Source organism: Notolabrus celidotus, chromosome 7, assembly GCF_009762535.1.
Source record: "Notolabrus celidotus isolate fNotCel1 chromosome 7, fNotCel1.pri, whole genome shotgun sequence".
In the NCBI taxonomy this organism is placed as follows: domain Eukaryota; kingdom Metazoa; phylum Chordata; class Actinopteri; order Labriformes; family Labridae; genus Notolabrus; species Notolabrus celidotus.
The window spans coordinates 28,769,205-28,791,931 of record NC_048278.1 but is presented as its reverse complement, the minus strand read 5'-3'; the positions used below and the strand labels follow the sequence as shown (position 1 = coordinate 28,791,931).

The 22,727-nt window shown below is 39.6% G+C and overlaps 1 protein-coding gene across 1 annotated transcript in view; it reads left to right on the top strand.

The window, feature by feature from the left end:
- Positions 1 to 1,545: 1,545 nt before the first annotated feature.
- fhdc1 (FH2 domain containing 1) overlaps positions 1,546 to 22,727 on the top strand; it is a 43,797-nt gene continuing 22,615 nt past the window's right edge. Inside the window, exon 1 of the mRNA XM_034687019.1 lies at positions 1,546 to 1,795. The gene's annotated coding sequence lies outside the window, so the exon portion shown is untranslated. The remainder of the gene's footprint in view (positions 1,796 to 22,727) is intronic.

Below are 22,727 nucleotides of genomic sequence, written 5' to 3'. Positions count from 1 at the left end.
CACCGGCTGAAGATTTGGATGTGAGTGCTCAGGTGGAGAGTTATAGCCAGCATTACCACCTCTACATGAACTGCCTGATCTCAGTTGAATTTGCACTGTGTTTGCTCCACGTTCAACCGTGGAGACGCATAATATACAGGTACGGCTAAACCACTGAGACAAACAGAACTCCACAAACACATTTTACTGTCTTAGGGATCAGATTTCAGAAAAGAGAAGGAAATTCATGAGCTGACTTCAAAGCAAAAGTAGTGAGTAACTAGAGCATTGATAGAAATGTAGTGGAGTAAAAAGTACAACAATTGTCTTCTGAATGTAGTGGAGTAAAAGTAATAAGTTCCCCTGAAAAATAATACTCCAGTAAAGTACAGATACTCAAAAAATGTACTTAAGAACAGTACTCAAGTACATTTACTTTGGCACTGTCCACCACTGACAACTACACACATGAATGCCAATGTTATGTGTCCTTGACTAATGCTGTGGTAGACATAACTCCTACAATAGTGTAGCATTATAGTTCAATAAATTCAGTGAATAGTAAAGCGTTCATCAGTTAAAAACTGGGGTAAAATTGAAAAAATTCAAGCAAGGTCAAAGTACCTTAAAGCTGCTGTTGTTATCTGTTCAGAGTGAGAGACTTGGAATGTCAACACTATCCCTCCCAACCAAATTTCCTCTTAGCCCCCCAACACAGATCGGCTTGTGCAGTCATGATAGTGCCGGACTCATAACCAATCGGAGGAGGTAGTAGGGTCTGCCTCTTAACCAATCAGGACAGAGGATTGGAGATTAGCTATGATTGGTCCCTCATAACGGGAACTAGGGGAATAATAACATTGCTTGATAAAAAGGCATTGGAAAATGCAAAGATTTCCCAATAGTCTCAAAGTACTCCACTTACCGATGAGTACTGCTGGACTTTATGACCTTTTCTCCGAACCCAGCAAAAAAAAAAGCAACGTTTTTTACACCATTCCTACCAACGACAGCTTTAAGTATAAAACTCATTAAATACGTTTATTTTTGCTGTTTTACCTCAAGTTGGGGGACTTTCATGAGAAGGAAGGGCACTTAAAATACTTAATACAATGGGCAAATAAGGAAATATAGTAAGAAAGAGACTGGGGCAATGTGAGAAAGCAACTTGTTTTGAAAATGACCTTTTATGTCAGCTGTAGTGCAATATTTCCCTGAATAAAACAAAACTATATACAACTACACACGTGACTGTCAATGTTATGTGTGTCCTTGGCTAATGCTATGGTAGACAAAACTCCTATAGTAGTTCAATAAATTCAGTAAAGAGTAAAGTGTTCATCGGTTAAAAACTGGGGTAAAATTGAAATATTTAAGCAGGGTCAAAGTACCTTGAATGTGTGGTTTATCACTGAAGCACACTTTGTCAAATGTTCTTAGGGGTTGATAACTTTCCCACTGCACGTGACAGGCACGGAACATATTCACCACCTGAGCCTGTATCACTAATAGCAGCTTTGTGATTACACCAACGTGCACAGGCTGCATTTGGCGCGCGCAGGGTGCACGCGAGCGCGCCTGGTTCCACCTGGCCCAATCACGAACAAGGAAGCTCACAACACTGGAGCCGCCTGCTGCTGGTGCTGCTGCTGCTGACTGTATCCCCCGCTGCAGCTCGACCAGGACGTCGGCAGCAGCTCACCTGACCGACTGATAACCTAAAACTCGCAGATTTTCTCCTCTGAAAAGTATCTACCACTAACTCCAACGGGGTCGGAGCGCGTGACGTGTCCCGACGAAGCCTCTCATCCCTCCGGTAAGTGAGGCAGGACGGCCCCGCCGCCGCATCCTGCTGTGTGTGGATGTGAGATATAGAATGACCCGCTGCAACTCCGCTGTGAAAAGTCATTGCACCGTGAGAGTGCACTATGTATGTCTATGCTAAAAACAGGGAGCGTTTGAACCTCGTATCACTGTTTTATTTACTACTTCAGCCTCTGAGGGGACAACAGAAGGTGTCCTGCAATGCAGTTAAGGTCCAAAATTACATCATAATGATCATTTATCTCAGTTAGAGGCCTGAATCTGTTGCTCTCTGAATGTAATCATGATAAATAAGGAAGCTGGTTGCTGTTTTAAAGATATGATGGAGGAATCTTCATATATTCATTTGTAATGGCTAGTGAGACATCAATCTGTTACTTAAGTTATTATGCAACAAAGAATGGTTAGTCTAAACTAGATAGTAACTCAACTGCTTCCCAAATAATGTAAAATAAATAACAGAAACTCATTTTTGATAGTTTATCCTTCAATTTATCCAGTTTGACTGTCTTTCAGCATTGAATTAAACTATGTATATACCTCTATTCAATCAATCAATCAATCAATCAATCAATCAATCAATCAATCAATCAGACTTTATTTATAAAGTGCTTTTCATACAATGACATTGTAACACAAAGTGCTGTACATAACTTAAAAATAGAATGAATTAAGAAAAGATCCCACCCCCACCCCCAGCCCCGACCCCAAACCCACCCCATAATCCTAAGGTTAAGAACACAATATATGCAATAAAAAAGAAGTTGCTGAACGAACTGAGGAAACTCTCTCCTTATATCTTAATGAGGAAACACTGGAGTTAAAATAAGATGTTAAAACTGAACACAGGAAAATAAAATCCCCAAAGTAAAATACATTTCTAAGATAATAAAAGACTAAAATATTAAAGCATTAAAATAACTTAAGATGCTAGACGTAACATAAATAAATAAGTACATAAATAAATAAAGTAGAATAAAAGTGACTAAATTGGAAGTAGATAATAAATAAATAAATATGTCTGTCACATTGACAGACAAAGACTTTAAATGCCAATGCTTGAACACTTTTTAAAAGCACTGAAGTTTAATAACGCTCAAAAACGTCATTGCGGATTAAAAACGAATAAACAAAGTTGGATATTTCAAGCTGCCATTTCCAGTAAGTTTAAATTATGCTAAGTAGTTTTCCTGCATTGACTGTAAGAACTGAATTGGGCTTAATATTATTTAAAACTGTCTAATATAGGCACTGTCGCTTCATGTTTGAGTGTTCCTTATAAATGTAGTACTTTATACACTTTATCATATTTACTCATTAAACAAAAGTCTCCAAAGTTTTCACGCTTTGAAATTTGTACTCAGCCAGTCCTTCATCAGCTTAGTCTCATTTAAACAGTGTAGATTGGTAAATCTTTATCCAAATTCATCATCTGACCAAAAACTGAGCAGACAAAACCATGGATCTGCTTTGAATGTTCATTTCATTGCAGTACTTTTTCAGTATTAACAGTGCTTCAGATGTCTTAATGCAAGTTTTACAAGTTTAAAGTGCAGCTTCATTGGAACACTTTAATTCTGCCTTGAGTGGCAACAGGAAACTCAGCAGTGTTTTGATGGTTGTTGTTGATTCACACACACAACTCTCTCTCCCCCATCCTCAGTCCCTGTCTTCATGTCTGGCTTTGTAGCTCCGCTCCTGTTGGTTTTGTTCTGCACCTCAGACCACAGCTTCCTCAGCTTTTGTACACTTTTATACATGCTGGGATGAATTAGAGGGTAATCCATTCAAGTGTTGGGAACAATACTTCCACAAAGAAAAAAAAACTGTCTTCCCAGGTCAGGTCAAGGGAGAGGGTGGTGACACCCCCTTGGTTGCTGTGGAAGCAGAGAGACACACAGAAAACTCAATTCTCTGACGTCATCCTGAGGAGGGAGACGCTGGGGGAGTGGGTGAGGGGGCTTGATTTATTTCTGTGGGAGCAAAGAGGGGCTGAATGGTTGTTGTGGAGTTTGGTCATCTCAAGTGGTCTTTATTGCCTGAAAATCTGTCCTTGTCTTTTAAATTCAATTTTAGTCTGCAAGAAAAACGGTGAAAAAATATAAAAGCTGACAATAGAAGAACAAAATAAAAGAGTCATAGTTTCAAGTCATTTCCTAATGTCACGCCCAGAAATCCCACCCATGTTGCAACCCAAATCTCAGCTACTGGTGGTCTTATAAAGGGGAGCAAGGCAAAATAAAACTTATTATAATAACAAGTAACATAACCTTAAGTTACAAAGGTAGCAAAAGAAAAAAAGACGGCCAGGTTATAAAATCAATAGGTTTAGAAAATAGAAACTACTGTTATAGCAAAGAATCAGAATAACACATTTTTAAAAAGACAAAGCACAAGCAGGTAAAAGAATGTGAAAGTTTCATTAAAGCTAGGGTTGGTAGTCATGGAAACCTAGCATGAATTTGAATGTAGCATTTCCTCAGGATCCTCAGCGATTGAAAACAAGAAAGAAGCAGAAATAAAATAATGGCAAGACATTTAAAACACTTAAATGGGGGCGCTGGTGGCCTAGCGGTCTAAGCGCCCCACGTACAGAGGCTACAGTCCTCGTCGCTGGGGTTGCCGGTTCAAATCCCGGCCGGTCGACCAGTTCCTGCATGTTTTCCCCCACTCTCTACTCCCCACATTTCCTGTCACTCTTCAGCTGTCCTATCAAATAAAGGCAAAAAGGCCAAAAAATATAACTTAAAAAAAAAAAACTAAAATGGATTCTAAAATAGAGACTAAAATGTATATTAGGAATATAAATAGTTAAAATAAATAAACTGATTCAAAATAAAACAAAGGGGTACAGATAAGAGTTGAAAATAAAATGAAGGCTAAAAATATCAATAAAACTGAGTAGATAAATTAGATTAAAATATATATATACATAATTAAAGCAAAATTCAAATCAATATAAAAGTAAAAAGTAAAGTAATACAACTGTTAAATCGTACATACAAGGCAGACTGAATAACTATGTTTTTAGCTAACGTGTAAAACTCTCTTGCTACCGCATATTGTGTGATAGATAATGTATAATGCACAGTGGATAATGTATGTATGTATTTGTCAACAGTAAAATAAGTATAATTCACAGTAGATAATCTCAATAGCACAGAAAAATGATGTATTCTGCATATTAAAATCATGTATATTACACTGTTGATAATCTAATGCATGGGACAAATGTATTTTGCATGGTAGAAAATGTATATTGCACAGTCAGGTATAATGTAATATAATTAAATGCCCAGTAAAATACATTGTTACGTACATTGTATATAGTGCTGTAAAATAATGTATAATGTGTACAATAATGTGTATTGGACAGTACATTTATCTTGCACCTGATAATACAAGAGGATGAATAATGAATACAGTCCATACTCTGCAGGTGTTGTCATGATGATATAGTTTGGAGGATGTGTGAACTTTGCTCAGTGGCTCCTGTGTTGTATTTGTGAGAGTTTTTAATCTGAACCGTGTACATGGGATGGCTTTAAGTATAGTGTCTTGGGTATTAAAGTGTATTCTTATAATGAAGCCTGGAGTGCCTCTGTGCCCTTGGGCAAACACTTTTCCCCCACTGCTGCTGCCATGTAAACATGTTTGCATTCCCTCCCGTTTCCCTGCTGTCATCTCTATGACGACCTGAGCACCTGCTTTATTTCCACCTTTGTATAATAACCCTGTGCCTAACTCCGGATCTGTTGGTTTAAGCCCACAGTAAAGCTGAGTTTTTACTAAATCATTCAGTGGGGGTGTTACTGTGCTCAACATGCTGTGATTAATCTGTAAGCCTCTGTGGCAGACGTTGGTTCAGTGCTGCACAGGACTGGGAGAGAAAGCAAAGGGGTGCAGTGAGATTTGCCTAAAGCTAATCTTGGCACTGGGCTCAGATTGCTGAAGCAACAATTGGAGAGCAGAGCCAGAGGTGGTAGAGGTGCAGTGGTCTGCTGCAGGCCAGACACTGATCACCTGTTAACAAAAGAACAAACAGAGGAAGATTCAAAGCTCTGTTTTTTGATCCACAGCCCCGCAGAAGGTGTACTCTGTCTCGTCTCATCCCTCCTTCCTGTCATTACCTCTGGGTTTTGTTTCACCTGGTTTACTTTTCCCTGGGTGTGTGCTGCCTTTGTATTTTTCATTAGGAGATTCAGTGGAGTTTACCTCTTGAAAATAGTCTCAGGAGAACTTTTAAAGCTGCTGTGTCATTGTGTGGGGAAGTATAGCAACACTTTTCTATCTTACTATCAGATATAAGCCAAATACATTTTTTCTTTTAGCTCTGTTTTGGTCTCCACCACCTTTTGGGGAAAACTCTTTAGCAGCTCCTTAAGCTTCATGGTATTACAAGCACGTTTTTAATGTTATTTCTTCGTCATTTGGTCCTGCACATTGCCATTTTTGCAAAGCCTAGTAAGAGCTTGGACCTATTACCCACAGCTTTTCTCAAGTCGAATCTGTACCCAACCAGACTTAATAAGTTCATGAATTTGACCAGTCAACTCTCACAGGAAGTCATTCACTTTTTAAATTGTTTGACCAAACAGAGTCCTAGTAGCTCATATATCACCAGCTATTTTGTAAAGTAACCAACTATGGTAACATGAATCAATTAAACCTTTGAATTAAGTTGTTTTGTGAGAGAGTATCTTCAAAAGACCCTGGTTTGAGCTAATTTCTCTGTCCTTGAATCACAAATCTAAAAAAAATCTACATCTACTGTCGGATTAATGACATCTTAGTATTTACTGGGTGTGTGTGTTAAGGGGTTGCAGGCTGTGTCATAAGCTTTGTTTATAAGAAATCCTGGTAAATGATCAGGCTTCATAAAATGTATTTATTTGGATGTTATTGAATTTCAATTTCTTATTTTTCCATTAAAATGACATATTATTGTTCTCAAATGCTGCAAACTTGCTCGTAGTAATTTTTAAACAGGACCTGTTCATTTTGTTTATAAATACTGTATATATATATATTTCTTAACTTGTGACGAAGCGGCAACCTCCAGCCGCGAGAATTGAAGCCAATGCAGATGTGTTAAAAACTTCAGTTTCTTGTTGTTGACAAAGTTGGTACCAGAAGCCCCGCCCCTTCTTCATTCTGATTGTTCAGTAATCAAGAAGTGACATGGTTGAGCGCAGTGGTGTTCCAAAAGTGTAGGTGCTGATCAGGCGACAACCTCCGGACGCAAGAATTGAAGACAATGCGGAAGTGTTAAAAACTGTAGTTCATCGAGTGTCTGCTTGAGGCTGGTTCCAGAAGTTCCGGAAACCACATGCACACCAATTCAAAAGAGACGATCTTTACAGCAGAAATAAACATGTTTACAGCCTGGTCCAAAAAACAAGTGTAGTCTGGATAGCTCATAGACATTATTAAATAATGGACGTAGTATCCATGACGTCACCCATGACGGTTGGCACACACTGTACGGGGGTGAATTTTTTCATAACGCAGCAATTTTGCAGATATTAAGAATACGAGTTTTCCACTATGAGAGGCACAGCAGACTTGACCGACAGGTGGGATCACTGTGGCTGTGAGCTAGGAGGCTCAAACCCTGCCTCTTTACCTCGACAGAAGTTAGGTTGACTTAAGCATTTCCAATATGGCTCCTGCCGATGATTGGCTTCAAAACAGCGCTTCAGAAACAGATGGGTGACGTCATGGATACTACGTCCATTATTTAATAATGTCTATGCTTGTGACACAACCTCTATGCTGGTTACCAGTTAGGTGCTGGACCCTGTGGAAGACACTAGTGTCAGAAAACCTTAAAACACACTCTCACTCACTCCCACACTTATCTTAAACAAATACAGCCTAACACAACAGTCATGCAATAAAATCAGACTCCATAAAGTTTCACTTTGTTTTAACTGTTGTAGAAAGGTGTTGATTGAACTTGACCGTCATTTCAGTGGATGTAATTTGTGGTGGTGTTTGCAATGCATGATGGATGTTAAATATTTACCCACATGATAGAAAATGAATGGAGGATACAGAACATCAGAAACACTTTTCACTGCCAGGAGATCATCTGACAATTCAAAAACACATGCTGTGTAATTAAGTAATATCACGTGAGTCTGAAGTGTGAAAGTGCCTGGATACAACAGCTGTTCAAGCAGTAAATAGTACGATAGAATTTGAATCACCTACAGATTATTATTTTAAAGTCTGACTGACAATGACTGGATCCATCATGCAACCAGGGAAATAAGAGTTGTGTGATTTTGAGGTATCATACGCAAAGTGTAAGTCTCATTATTGTTGCACTCTGTATCAGAGCTGCTAGACTGTCTCTTCAAATCAAATAACTTGGTCATATCTATACTAGTTCTGCTGTCAGAACTACCCATAATGCGAGAAACCTCTACCATCCCGATGTAAACAAGCACAGATGACATCGTGGTGGAGCTTGGCTGTATCTTTTTTTTTAAGTTATATTTTTGGGGCTTTTGCCTTTATGGATAGGACAGCTGAAGAGAGACAGGACATTTGGGGAGCAGAGAGAGGGGGAAGACATGCAGCAAATGGTTGCGATCTGGAATTGAACCGGCGACCCCTGCAACAAGGACTGCAGCCTCTGTATGTGGGGTGCTTAGACCACTAGGCCACCAGCGCCCCAGTTTGGCTGTTTCTTGATCTGGTAAATAGCCAATAGGTGTATGTAAACTGTGTCTGGTTAACGCGATGGAGCATTGTGTAACCAGCACAGGCATGTGGACGTTAACCTGCAAGGATTGAAGGCTTGAGGTGCTAGCTCTGCTAATGTTAGCCACATTCTGCAAACCAATTTGACAGTGTTTACCTGCAGTCTCTGTGATCCTGTTTAGGAGTGTTAAATAAATTCAGCTCTATTTTTACTTTTTTTCTGAGTGTTTTCTTATCTCTAGACTAGCCTGTTTGCTGGAACTTAAATTTCTGTTTTAACAAAAAGGAAATGAGTCGCTTCGGAATATCCCTGATCAAAACTACCTGTTGTATAATGGTATGTATGATCAATTCTAACCATATATTTTTTAAAGACTGCAATTAGCACTTATGTCATTATTAGTTTACACAATATCAATACCGTACTGCAGTGTTGTAGTCAAGACCACATTAACCGAGACCAAGATATGTCTGAGACCAGAGTGTACCGAGACCAAGACAAGACCAAGACATTTAGAGATCGGGACTGAGTCAAGACCAAGACCAAGGCACGGCAAGACCAACACAAGACCAAGACCATATATGTCAATGAAAAATCATTGTGAGAGTTTACAATATAAAACACTTCTAGGTTTTTTTTGGGGGGGGGGGGTCGCTCTCTCTTATCACAGTAATGACAGGGACACAGAGTGTATCAGCGGTGGTCTCGACTAGTCTTGATTATAAAATTATAATTATAAAAAGTCTGAGACCGAGACAAGACAGTAAAAATTATTTTGAGTCTGAGACAAGACCGAGAACTTAAAAAAAGGGTCTCGAGACTGGCGTCGAGACCAAGACTGGTCGCGATTACTACAACACTACGGTACTGATTATGCAACAATATAAACAATTAAAAAACACAATATTAAGATATGAATATAAACAAAGTTTGACTTTTTACCTAAAAAATAACTAAAATGCTAAATCAGTCATCTGCAGTTGCATTTATCAGATAAATGATTATATTTTTGATATAAGGATATAATTTTGATAACAAAGAGGTGTCTCTCTGTATTTCATGTAACAATTTCAATTCCATATACAGTTTATGGTTCCAAATGATCAGCTGTTTGAGAACAAAGTTTAAATGAGTCTGACGTTGAAAACATTTTTGTGCTTGGTCAGTTTTTAAGAGGATAAGCACAAATTCTTGATGGTTTGAATCAGATTTAGAAAGCCTTCACGGTTGGTTATATGAATAGATGAATTCTCTCTGCTGTGGCAGGTTAGTGAGCAGGTGTGATAAAACCTGTGATACAGGTGAGATAGTCATTCATATTGGTCTTAAGTGAGCCCGTCTGAAGCCTGTTTAAACAGTTATTGACAGGGCAGGCATGCGTGCAGTGTAAACTGGCAGCTTTAATCTTTAAAATCTGAAAACCTCTTTTCAGACGCAGGCTGTTATTAGCAGATTTATGCTAAGCTGGGTGGATAAGGTGTGTTGGGGGCTCCTGTATCGCACACAGTCTTTACAGAATCTTTCTTTCTAAGACTCTGCAGGTGTTTTGCTATGGTAAGAGGTGAACACAGTAAAATGACTCCAGTAACAAACGTGCAATCAGAGTTGTACTTTAGTGAAGAAGCATCTTCAGGAGATTGTTCTTCAGACACCTCTTCAGCAAAGAAGAACAGTGTTTTATTGAGTGGTGCTATAACTCTCTGATGTAAAGCTGATGTAAGCTATAATATGATTTGTGACAGTGTTGGCAGTCCTTGTACTTTGGCCGTCTCCAGCTTTTAATTCCGATATGTCCCACATCATAAATCATTTCCTCACGCTCTCAACAGAAAGTCATGTTGCACTTGTTCAGGCTTTATATCAAACATGCACACATGAGTGTGATTTGTCTGCAGGCTTTTGCATATTGTTACTCTGGACAGCAGATATGAAAAGGGTCTAAATGTGTCATTATTCATGTGTTGATTGCCATGCTTCTTACTGTGGTAAAGTAAATCAAGTAAAGTGCGGGTGAGTTAGAAGAGCACGTTTATTTCTTTCATAAAAGCTGTTACTTGTGAAAGAGAAAACAACACAGTTCATAATCAGTAAAACACAATCAGTGTCAAACTATGTCCTATGCACACAGGGACATTTAAACAGGTCTTTAGCTGGTAGGAACATATCTATCATGCAGTCATTTTCTACCTTTAACATGTGACTTCCTGGTGGCAAAATTGGAATGTTTACTACATTTGATCAATTCAAGTTGTGTCAAACAGAAGCATATATTCTTTCCAAAGTTAGAGTCTTTGTTTACCTGTGTTGCTGCAGTATAGACTAAAGAGGGAATGTTTTTACCAAAAACACTGTTCCAGGGGTATTGAACTGTTTGTGAATAAACAGTGTTAGCTAGGGATGCATCGAAATGAAAATTCTTGGCTGAAACTGAAAACTGAAAAAGAGGAAACCAAGGCCGAAAACCGAAACACTGAAATAAATTATTATGGTAATTATTAGTACCATTGCATCTATGGCTATGACTGTACTAGGGATGTCAACAATTAATCGAGTATGGATTAATTGACTGTTAAGAACTTACTTGAACATATTTTTTTGTTTTGATTTTATATCACGTGGAACAAACATCATGTGGTGTCATACTTCGTTCAGCTATCAGGGAGGTGTTTTAAGTTTAAAGCATGTTTTGATGTGAATCAGCTGAAGGTGTTGCGCACAGCAGAGCTGCTCAGCTGGGGGCTGCGTATGAATGACAGGTCTCCACGAGCGCTTTTTTTCTACGCCTGCAGACTGATTATGACCTGGTTGCGCTCCTGGCTGCATCCCTACGGTGTACTAACCTCAGTAAAATCATGCAAGCAGGTATCTCCGCATCCATTGCGGCCTGGATCATTTCTCATGCGTGCTGCTTTATTCCCACATCCAAGTAATGATCTTTATAACGCGCATCAAGCACAGTCGCGATGAAGTGCAGAGGATCTGAATATAGGAATATGGATGCAGACATGTTGGCCCTTATCTAGACAAGCGTGTATAGGCCGCGGTTTTTGCTCACGTCTTTACAACATTCTGTTTCGGCTGAATTTTCGGTGCATCCCTAGTTATTTTGGCTCCCTTCAATCATGTAGCTGTAAACCTGAGACAGTAACATAATTTGAGCTTCCCACCCACCTTGAGTTTGACTTTTAGGGGAAATGACAGCCATGTGAGTAATCAGAATTTTATGTGCTTAAGAAAGTTTGGCTCTTTTGGACTGCACTACATTACCCAGAAACCCACATTGCTGTCACAATAGACTCATATCTCCCTTTAATCTATTTATTTTGTAAAAAATATGACAGTCCTAGAGTATCCTTTTTTTTCAGTTACAGCATAAACACGGTAATTCATGTTGTTTGGGGAATAATGGATCAGCTTATGAACTTTGAATACAAAGGACAAAGCTGTCACCTCCAGCTGACAGCTTCCCTGTCACACTGAATGGGACTCTGCAGAGAGGGACAGAAGAGAGATTGTGGTCTATTTATAGCAACATTTGTGAATTATGGGCCACTTTGAGTCAATGCAGAGGAACATCGAGGACAGTTTCAGGTGGATTTAATTGCCATGCTGACGAACCAGAAGGACTTCTTTGTTTTTGGACCAGTTTGAGAGGACAGTGCTTTGCAGACTTTACAAAGATGCTGATTGGAGGAGTCGTCTGGCTTTTTAAGGAACCTTTTTTTTTTTTTTTTACAATTTGATGCAAAGTTGCATGATTAGATGTTTGTAGACTGAGTCCATTAACCTACTTATGACAGAGAACATCTGATGCTGTGTTCCAGTGTATAAAGCAGTGATGGAAAGATCCATGTCGGTCAGTATTGCAGGTTTAGTTTCACAATGCATTAGGTGCTATGAACTGCACCTTGGCCTTATTAGTAATTCATTCCTCACTGTAGACGTATAATTCTGTGTAATAATCTCCTTAAAACCAGATTTAAGAGTGAAGGAACTGTTGAGTTTTGTTTCGGGAAATGTTAATCCAGCATGCAAAGCCGACTGTATCACGCATGGCTGTTTGTTTTTGGATGTTGTTGGACTGTATGTGCAGCAAACTGGCCAACTTAAATTCTTGATGTATCTTAACCTAATTCTGAAACATTAAGTGGAATGTCACAAACAACAACTTTTACCCTCTTTGGTCTTCAATTACGGCGTCTATCTTGTATCTTGGATTAAATCCAGGATAGTTTTGGGTTGAAGCGGTGCCATAAACTCTGACAGAGTTGGACAAAAGTTAAGAGATAAGCAGACAGGTTGAAATTTGTAGAGGAAGTAAAATAGACTCTCATGATGAGGATCTTCTGATTTGACTGCTTGTGAACAGAGTACTGACGCATTTATTAATGTATAAGCTCATCTGTTGCCAAGGGAGAAGGGCTGAAAGCTTGAGTGTTTTAACTCATTGATCCTTTAAAAGGGATGTGTGATCATGAGAGAATTAAGCCAGAGCAAAAGATGAGCTAATGTAATCTTTGTATGTGAAATATCCGCCACAGCACAGGGCATCCACAGGCTCGAAAAGCATCAATTTCAAAGGAGTCAATTAGAATTTCAAGTTACGGTTATGTGCTGGCAAGAATCAGGTGTTACAGTACGTATCACAATACATGGGTTATAATTCACGCAATAATAAGACACTGCAACTAGAGATATGTGTATTAAGTCAACTAACATTGTCACCCTCATCGGTCTGCATACATTTATTTTGTTGTTGTTTTATTCAAGGCCCAATAGTCCCGTGTGTTTGTTGTGTCAAAGCTGTAGCGCAGCCACCCTCCACTGATGCATGTTGCAGTTTGTCAGTATTTTGATTTCAAAATGGACATTAAGGTTGAATGTAGACTGTGTCGGGTCAAACTAGCATATAACCACTGGACTGAAGCACTGTATCATCAGCACAGGCATGCAGGCATTAAGTCACAAGGACGACGAAGGCTTGTGGTGCTAGCTCTGCAATTGTTAGCGACACTCTGCAAACCAATTAGACATAGTTTACTTGCAGATTCTATGATCCCATGTTTGGCTGTGGTTAATAAATTGTGCTCAATTCTGACAGTTTTCTGAGTGTTATATTACCTTAAGACTAGTTGCTTAGTTGCAATTTAAATTTCAGTTTTAAAAAACAGGAAATACGTTGCTTAAGGACATCCTTAACTGCAATATCGATAACTGGTGGTCTTGGGTTGAAACATAACCTTTTTAAAGAATCAATGGTTGCGTCCAAATTCGCCATTTTGTAGTGCTGTTGAAATTATGAGTCTGAATTGTCATACCCCATTGTGGACACACTGTAGCCCAATCAGAGCGCTCAATATTTTGTGGCATTGTTTTATTTTTACAGGGTTTCATGAGTTTCTTAGGATGATGATGACAGGCATGAGATTACAGTCTGTACGCAGACATATAAATGTGGCATTTCATTACAATACATTATTTTAGATGTATTCATCATCATTTAAAGCTCCAGTGGGGAAATTTTCACATATTATGAAACTGAATTTAGGTGTTTGAGCTATAAAAGCAAACTCGACCGTCAGCATCAGGATTGATTATTTCTAAGTTTATTTTTAAAGCCTAAAAATACTTCCAGGGGTAGCTGTCAGAAAAAGTGATTACCTGAAATCTGTCCAAATAGTCTTTTTCCATTTCCAATGAGTGATACATTTAACTGTTTAAAGAAGGATATAATTTTCTATCAGCAAAGCTACGGCCAAATGTACAGGACAGAATCCACTTTGTCCACAGGGGGCACCAAAATCAACACAAACCAAAAGTTCCTCACAGTAATTCTTAATATTTTGTACAAACGTGATCAGTATAATATTATATGCCACTCACATCCATGCAACCTGTTAATATTGATCGCCTAGCTGGCTTTTAGCTAATTGTGCAATGATGTCATTATTGCCGCCCTGCAAGACAGAGAGTAGTGTCTGACAGTAGTTTTTATTTAGCTGATGAGCTCACTTTATATCCCTCTACAGAGGAAGTAGGGAGTAGTGAAGGAGTATGTCATTTCAGACACAGTATTAGTTTTAAAAAATGTTTTTATCAATTTTGTAAACCCTTCACAAATCCTGATAAAGCATAAAACCATCCTCCAGTCTGGGATTGGTGGTGCATTTCTTCTGAACATGTTGCTTCTTACATCATAAATGTATCACTAAGCCCTAAAGTTACACAGGTGAGCCGCCTCCGGGTCAGCACCACTAAGTGTCTATCCACCCAGGACATCAGCAGTTCAGTTAGAAGAGAGGTTACTTTATTCATGGGGACGTGAATTATTCACACCGTCAGGTTCTGCCAGGGTTCACTCAGAAAGTACAGACATGACGGTACCAAGAGCTCAAGCTCTCAAAGTATTTCATAAATCCTGGATTTCCTGAATAATGGCCTCCTTGTGCACAGTGTTGCCCAATCAGACATTTTTTTCTACTTTTTGTTTGTGTGTGTGTCAGAGTGTGAGTGTGTGTGTGTGTGTGTGTGTGTGTGTGTGTGTGTGGTGGGCTGCAGTGAACAACCCGTGCACAAGGTGATTAAAAAAAGCCTGCACTTCATGGGGCATGTTATGTGTGGCTTGTAACTTCTGGCACGTTTTGTCTGGATATCAACTTGTCAGAGAATCAAGTTATATAAAGGTGATTTTTACCAACATGAGGTGCACTTTATTTGACCTTGGTACATAATGTTTGTGCTCAGTGCTGTAGGGTTAATGGGATTTATGTAACAGACCATATTTATGTTGCTTGCATACATTAGTGACCCTGCTGCAGTCTGTCACCTTCTGCTACATCGGAGTGATGAACTGCAGCCACTCTCCAAGAATCACTTGGCTGCAAAACATTTGTCTCTGTTTCCTGCATAGAAACCAAAAGGTGTCGTTCTGTGTCTGCAGTGTGCAAAAAGAAATTTTAAGCATCACGGTCCTTTTGTCTTTGGTGTCTTGGCAGTGGTGTCTGAGGCGCCATGTACAGCCAGAGCTGTAAATGAAGTTCCCAAGTACATGAAGTCCTTTTTATCAAGAGGGCTCTTGAAACACACTGAGGTGCTGGATGGTACAGAAACAAGTCATGGAAAGGATTTGTGGTTGTTTGTTAAAATGTTTGTATTCTTTGACTTTTGGCAGTTAAGTTTATGTGTGTGAAACTCTGTCCAACTGGGAGCCATAAATAGAGCCTTGACTTTCATTTGGTTTGGTTGGCGTGTTGTTGTTTAGACTCCAATCACATTAGAACAGTTAGTTCAAATGTCTTGTAGCTTGGATAATCATTGGTTGACAAACCTGGAGCCTATCACAAGAGAATGACAAAATCAGACCCATTAGTACATGAACTTGTGCTAAAAGGTTCATTTGGCTGAAAGGAAAAAATGCTCTGATAAATTTAAGAACTCATTTATCAAGCAGACAGAGTCTACATCTGTGTGAGCAACTGTGCAGGCCCACACTAAAGGCCAAATTCCACCAAATCCGTGTCCGGTACGTCTCCGATCTGTCATGGCACTGGATCTGATTCTATTCTAGTAAATCTGTTAACTTCCACTGGATCCGCTCCGTTGCATTCCGGCTGCGTCTCTGATCCCGCAGGTCAGAACGCAACGGATCAGATACGCAAGACCTCTATTTTTGCCGGATGCCGGAGCATGATGCATCAATTCAGCACACAGCAGATGGAGCGGGACAGGAAGTCAGGCACAAAAACAAAATAAAAACCTGGTTAAGTTTCAGAATAAAACACTGTGTTATCGTTAGATTGTTTTTAACTTAACTATGACAAAAAAAATGTAATTTAGCGCTGAGGCAGGCCTGGAGTCATCAAGTCAGAGGTTTTCAGAGGCTGATAAAGACAACATGGATGAGGAGAGGAGGAGGAGAATCCTTGATTCTGTGATTGCCGCGGGAAAACCTCGATCACATGACTCCAGATGTCCGGCAGTTCCGAGAGAGTACGGAAACGGACTGCAGTGGATCGGAGACGGACCGGACAAAGATCTGGTGGAAGTCCCATGTGAGGCATAGTGGGGTGCTATAAGCTTAATGCTAGCATGAGCCTGCTCAGTAAAGCCCCTTTCACACATACACAAAAATCCGGAAAATGTCAAGTATTTTATCACTAAAGGAAGCTTTTGGTCATCGTTAAGCTGAAGGTTGTTCCAGATGAAAGATTAGAAATGCAGCAAACGTGATCTTAATTTATCCAGTAGTTACGAGAGTACTTTGAACTTCAGAGAAAAGTCTTAAGTAGAGAGAGCAGACTTCACAAACATACAACAGGCGAAATTCAAGTCTGCTTAAACACAGGGAGAAGAATCAGGAGGTCTTCAGAGGATGATTGGAAACTGAAACATTTTTAGTCACAATTTAAGAAGATAAAACTAAGTTATCGATAAATCATATGTGGAATAATCAATTGTAGTGGCTCTCGATTATATATTCCTGTGTTACAGTCATGATGGTTACAAAAACGATCCCAGTGCTACTATAATCCCGTCACTTGCCGCCCCCTCACCACCGTTTTGACAAGTAGAGATCAAGGTTGTCGGGGGGATGAAAAACAAACAGGTCTGACGGCGACATCCCACTGAGCCCTACGCAAAACTTCCCTCTGCTAATGAGCGTTCCCATGGTAATGATGATGTAGCAGGATCGGCCAAATACCTTTTGAGCGCACCTCTTTGCCCCTACGGTGTGAGTGAAAAACCTCAGCCCTGTGGGGTGTTCACTGACCCTCAGGAAATTGAACTGGAAGTCAGCAACAGGGGATTATTATAGCAGCCAGAGGCACCTTGACCCCTCAGCAATACTCAGTTGTGTGAGTGGATTTTATTTGTTTTGGACCTGCTGGCTCCCTGGATGCTTCGTTGATGGTTACCTCCGGTTTGAATCCTTCTAAGAATGTTTTATTACTGAACAGGAAAATTAAGAATCAGTCAAATGTCTCTTTGCACAAAAGCAGATCATTTACAGGTGGGGTGCACATGCCTTAACAAAAGTCACACTGAGGTGTTGTCTTATGGGAAATGGAGTTACACTGATTTATGAATGTTACTTTTATACTCATTGAACTAATGTTACATCCTTACACTAACAACATTTCGTTCAACAACTGAGAATCTGACATTTTTATGCTCTGCACTCATCAGCTGTGTTTCTAGTTGTGTGGTGTTCTGTATCATCCATCCATCCGGCTCTCTTTCATAGCTTAACATTTTCACATGCTCAGCTTAGCTGTATGTCAAGTTCAGCTACAGTGAGCTAGGAGAACATGCATTGAGTAATTGGTTAGGTAACTGTATTGTTCAACTGTGTCCCCTGTGGAAACATGGAAGATCCCTGTCTGTCTATGTTTCATGTTTTGTGTCTCAGGAAACTATAGATGGGTAACTGACAAAAGAAAGTAAAAACAACACTAAAGTGTCCCAGCACTGCAAAATGTCTGTCCACAGTCTGCATCTTGATTGGGATTGGTTCTTAAAGTCTGTAAAGCTCCACTGGAGGGATTAGTACAAGAAATTACCTTATTTGGATAACTTGAAGTATCTAAGTTAGGCTGGGTTGAGATCTGGTGTCTATGAAAACATGTCTTATCAATCAAACAACTCAGTAACCTGCTGTGCCCTTTAAGCTAGCATCTATGGTGGACATGTGTCTTGACTAGAGGCTGTATAAAATATGGACCTAGTATCCATGATGTCACCCATCTGTTTCTGAAGCGCTGTTTTGAGGCCTATCGTCGGCAGCCATATTGCTGCTGTTGAGTGATTGTGATGTAAAGAGGCAGGCTTTGAGCCCCCTAGTCAACAGCTACAATGTTCCCGCCTGTCAATCAAGTCAGCTGTGCCTCTCATTGGATGACTCGTAATCTCAATATCTTTTTTGTACCAGGCTGTAAACATGTTTATTTCTGCTGTAAAGATCGTCCTTTTTGAGTTGGTGTGTATGTGGTTTTCGGTACTTCTGGAGCCAGCCTCAAGCGGATCCTCGATGAACTGCAGTTTTTATCACTTCCGAATTGGACTCATATTTTTAGATCGGAGGTTGCCGCTTGGTCTTGAGTCAAATGTTACATTTTTGTCAGTCTGCATTGTTCCCAGAAACTTTTGGACTTTGCTTCATAGCTCATTTGATGACATTGTGTAGAACAGATGTTTCCAACCGCTGCTACAAGTTCTTGCAATACTGCATATTTGTACCATTTGTCAAGGGTTGAGGCCAACTTAATCAGACTGAATTAAACCCCGATCTTGTAAATAATGACATAGCCTCTCAGATTAAGTCCAAAATGTTTGACTGATCATAAACGGAACAACTTTTTTCAAATGAACTTACATTGACTTGAAGAGATATAAACCTGAAGGTACTAATGCCTGCATCATAATGAGGTTGCCAAAAACAGAACATTTACCTATTTGTGACTAAACAGTGTTTTTTTTTGTTACCCTCAAGCGCACTTTCTCTTTAAACTCTTATCTGAACTAAATTTTCACAAGACGTAATCCCCATAAAGCCACAACAATCTGCCGTTTCACATTATGGTTTAACTGTTCCTGATATCTTTAGGAAAAAACGGCATAAATGTTTTTGTTTCAGCGTCTCAAATGTGATTATTTAAGTCAATCTTAGTCTGCTATCAGGTCGATGGGTTTCAGATTGTTGTCAAAGTTAACTAGATATATGAAAACGTCAACATCACAATTAGACTAGACCGTATGGACCAAACATGTAGTCAAGAAATTTATATTTTTATAATGAAAACAAATGTATGCTGCATCTCTGACATACAGACCCAAAGGCCAACTGTATAACTGAGTCTGTACCCTGACCCAGTTAGACCTAATGAAACTCTAACCTGGCCTTACCTCAGTTACTTGTATACAAATGGACCAGTTTAGAGAGGTCCCAACCCCACTGCTATAGAAGACCATTTAGACGTTAACTTTGACATCTGTTGTCCCCGACCTGTGTTATCGATCACAGACTGATGACAGCGGGTGGGGTAAAACTTGTCACTAATGAAGACTGAGCGGAGCAGGGATGCTTTAGGGCAAACGACAGGTGGAGCTTTAGATGAAGTCCCACAACCTGTCTGTGTTCATTCATGACAGCAGGTGGATGTGTAGGATCTGGAAAGTGTCACACACATTGTTCTTTCTCTCCTTCAGGGCTTCCCTGTATTATGTTACTAACCGCCATGCTTCCTCCTCTGTAAAACATTTTGCGCAAAGGATGTCAGCCACAGCCTTGTTGAGTGGACCCCTTACAGTTTGAACTTTAATCAAATAGATGTAAAATAGCCGACCACAAATCAATCAGTGTCACTTCTGTAGAGAGGAAGCAAAGCCCAACTAGCAGTCGCATATTAGAAATGCTAACTAAGCTAAGCTGTGGTCAAAAAGAAAAAGAGGTGGATTTTCGTAGGTGTTTACCGTCAGTCTCTTGCAAATTATGCACAACTCTTAATCTTAAAATCCTCATGAGTTATGAAATAAGAAGTTCAAACCTGTACTGTGTGAACAAGGACAGAAGTGGGGAGTGTAAACATGTTTATTTCTGCTGTAAAAATAGACATTATAATATGGGTGTTACTGGGGTCTCCTGGGCTTTTGGAAACAGCTTCATGTGGACACACGAGGAACTGCAGTTTCTCTCACTTCCCAAAAGCTTAATTTTTAAGCGCTGGCATTTGCTACTTGGTTAAAAAGCAGACTTTTATCAAAGTGTGCAATTTTTTCATGGAATGTATTAAGTGTTTAAGGAATTGCATTGATTTGCCTTCTTGTTGAGATTACATGAGAATGGATACCTCTCTCTGTGGCTATATGTGAAGCTTCAACTAGTACATTCAGAACAAGCTATAAACTGAGTTATACCTCTGCGTTGACCCTACGCAGCAGTGGCAGACGCAGACATGAGCACTACATACTTGTTTGTCAATGTGTCTATGTAGCTGCAGTACTACGCCGAAAAACAGTCTGGCTATGTTTTTATTCCCTAAATGTATAATGCTAATTAGAGCACATATATGCTGCCATGGACGATTTGCGGGTCGAGTGGACCAATAACAGAGCTTGTGGTCTGCGTAGTTCGGACACATAGTTCCATTTGGGAGGAGGTGCGTTGTAGGCAAGCGGCAACCTCCGGTCTCAAACTATGAAGCCCATGTGGAAGTGTTATAAACTGCACTTCATCGAGAATCCATTTGAGGCTGGCTGCAGAAACACCGGAAACTATAGACACCAATTCATAAAAGACAATAAATAAATGTAAAAAAATAAATAATAATAAAATAAACATGTTCACAGCCTGGTCCAAAAAACGGATTGGCTCTACATAGCTAATTTCTCTATCAGCACACACTGTACGGGGATGAATTTTTTTCTAACGTGACTGTTCAGAAGGTATTAAGATTAAGAGTTTTTGCCCAAATAAGGACATGACTGACTTGACTCCCAGTTGGGAACACATAGCTGTTGGCTAGAAGGCTCAAACTCTGCCTCTTTACGTCACACTATGCCTGGTTGAGTTCCACAATTCCAATATGGCTGCTGCCGTCGATTGGCTTCAAAACAGCGCTCAGAAACAGATGGGTGATGTCACGTATACTAAGTTACGCAGACCTATGTTGTAGGCTACAGCGTCGATTTGACCCAGAAGCATAAACCAGGCTAAAGCTAAGCTAGTTTAGAAGACACCAGAAACAGGAGAGAATAGCAAATTTGGCTCCAATTAAAGAAATTAATCAAAAATCAAATGTTAAATTATTAGAGAACATTTTGTGTATTCAAGGAAAGACTTTCGTATGTAACTTTCAATTTGTTCCAGGACTACTTTTTAATTAACTCCCAAACTAATTAAATCCCTCTCAGGTAAATATACCAAATCTAAGTGAATTAGCAAAACGTAAAGCTAAGACACATTCCTCTGTAGCTCTAAAAAAAAAAAGAGTCTACTAATTTTAAAAAGTGTATCTTTCTTTGGCATGTTTTTTTTTTTATTTTTCAAAAGAGGCAGGCTATAGCTTACTTTAGAGAGTACTCTAAAGTAAGCTAACCAAAGCTAGTCACCTCTAAGCTATATCTTTGTATTTAGCTCTTGTAAAACTTGTTTAAAACACTTTAATAAATAAAATAATTAAATTAAATTTACTATTCATGTGAAGCACCTGAGAGTTAGGAGACTAAACTAAACAACAGGTGAGTCAGTGACACTTCAACACACGTTTTTCCTGAATTTTCTCCTCAGGGTCTGTTAGTGTCGCTGCAGTTAAAGCACCTCAGGAGGAGCTGACTCAGTGCGAGGTCAGATGTTCTCACAGTCTCATGAATTAGACATGAGTGACGGTGTGGTCCGGCTCTGAGGACAGAACAGCTGAGAGCGCAGGCCGATGTTGGCAACATGAGGCCATTTGTGACGTCTGCTTTATTAATTAGTAATAAACTCCGGGTATCAGGTGGATACGGCTGCTGACAAATAGGAGATTACCACTAAGATGTTTCAGGGTTGTGTAAGAGGCAGAGAGGGATTCTGGAGAGTGGCCATTCATTCAGTAGTTCCATTATTATGGAATCACCTTGAATGATCTTGGAGCTGATGTTGTCCTTAAAACCAAATTATTCTCTTAATGTTCAAGAGGCAGCCGATAGCCCCGATCCAGCATCATTCCTCTGATAACTCCTGTTTTTTTATTTTACTTTTTTTCGTTAGAAACATTCTTCTCTTTTGTTTTGGCCGAGTAGAGTATCAGATCACTGCAGCCTTGTCAACAGCAGTGGTGAGTGATGGGTTGTCTTGAAACAGGACCAGTTTCCCTCCAACTGAGAGCAGCGGAGCTACAGTGCTAAACTTGACAGAGAGAGAGAGAGAGAGAGAGAGAGAGAGAGAGAGAGAGAGAGAGAGGAGGGTCTGGCACTCAGATACTTCCTCTTCTTCTGGTCAGTGAGGGTGGAGAGTGGTTGGGTTTCCCCTGCCCATTTACTAGGAAATCAATCAGCACCTTGGTGTTTGATAAATTATTGTCTGGTGGTTTTAAAAAACTGTTTCAAACGAACTAGAAGGGTATAACGTTAGCTTCTTCCGATAGCGTTGGCTGAGATGTTTTTTTCAACAGGTCTTGTGTATATTATACATTTTTTTAATTCTCAAATATTGTGGAGTAGCAGCTTGATAATA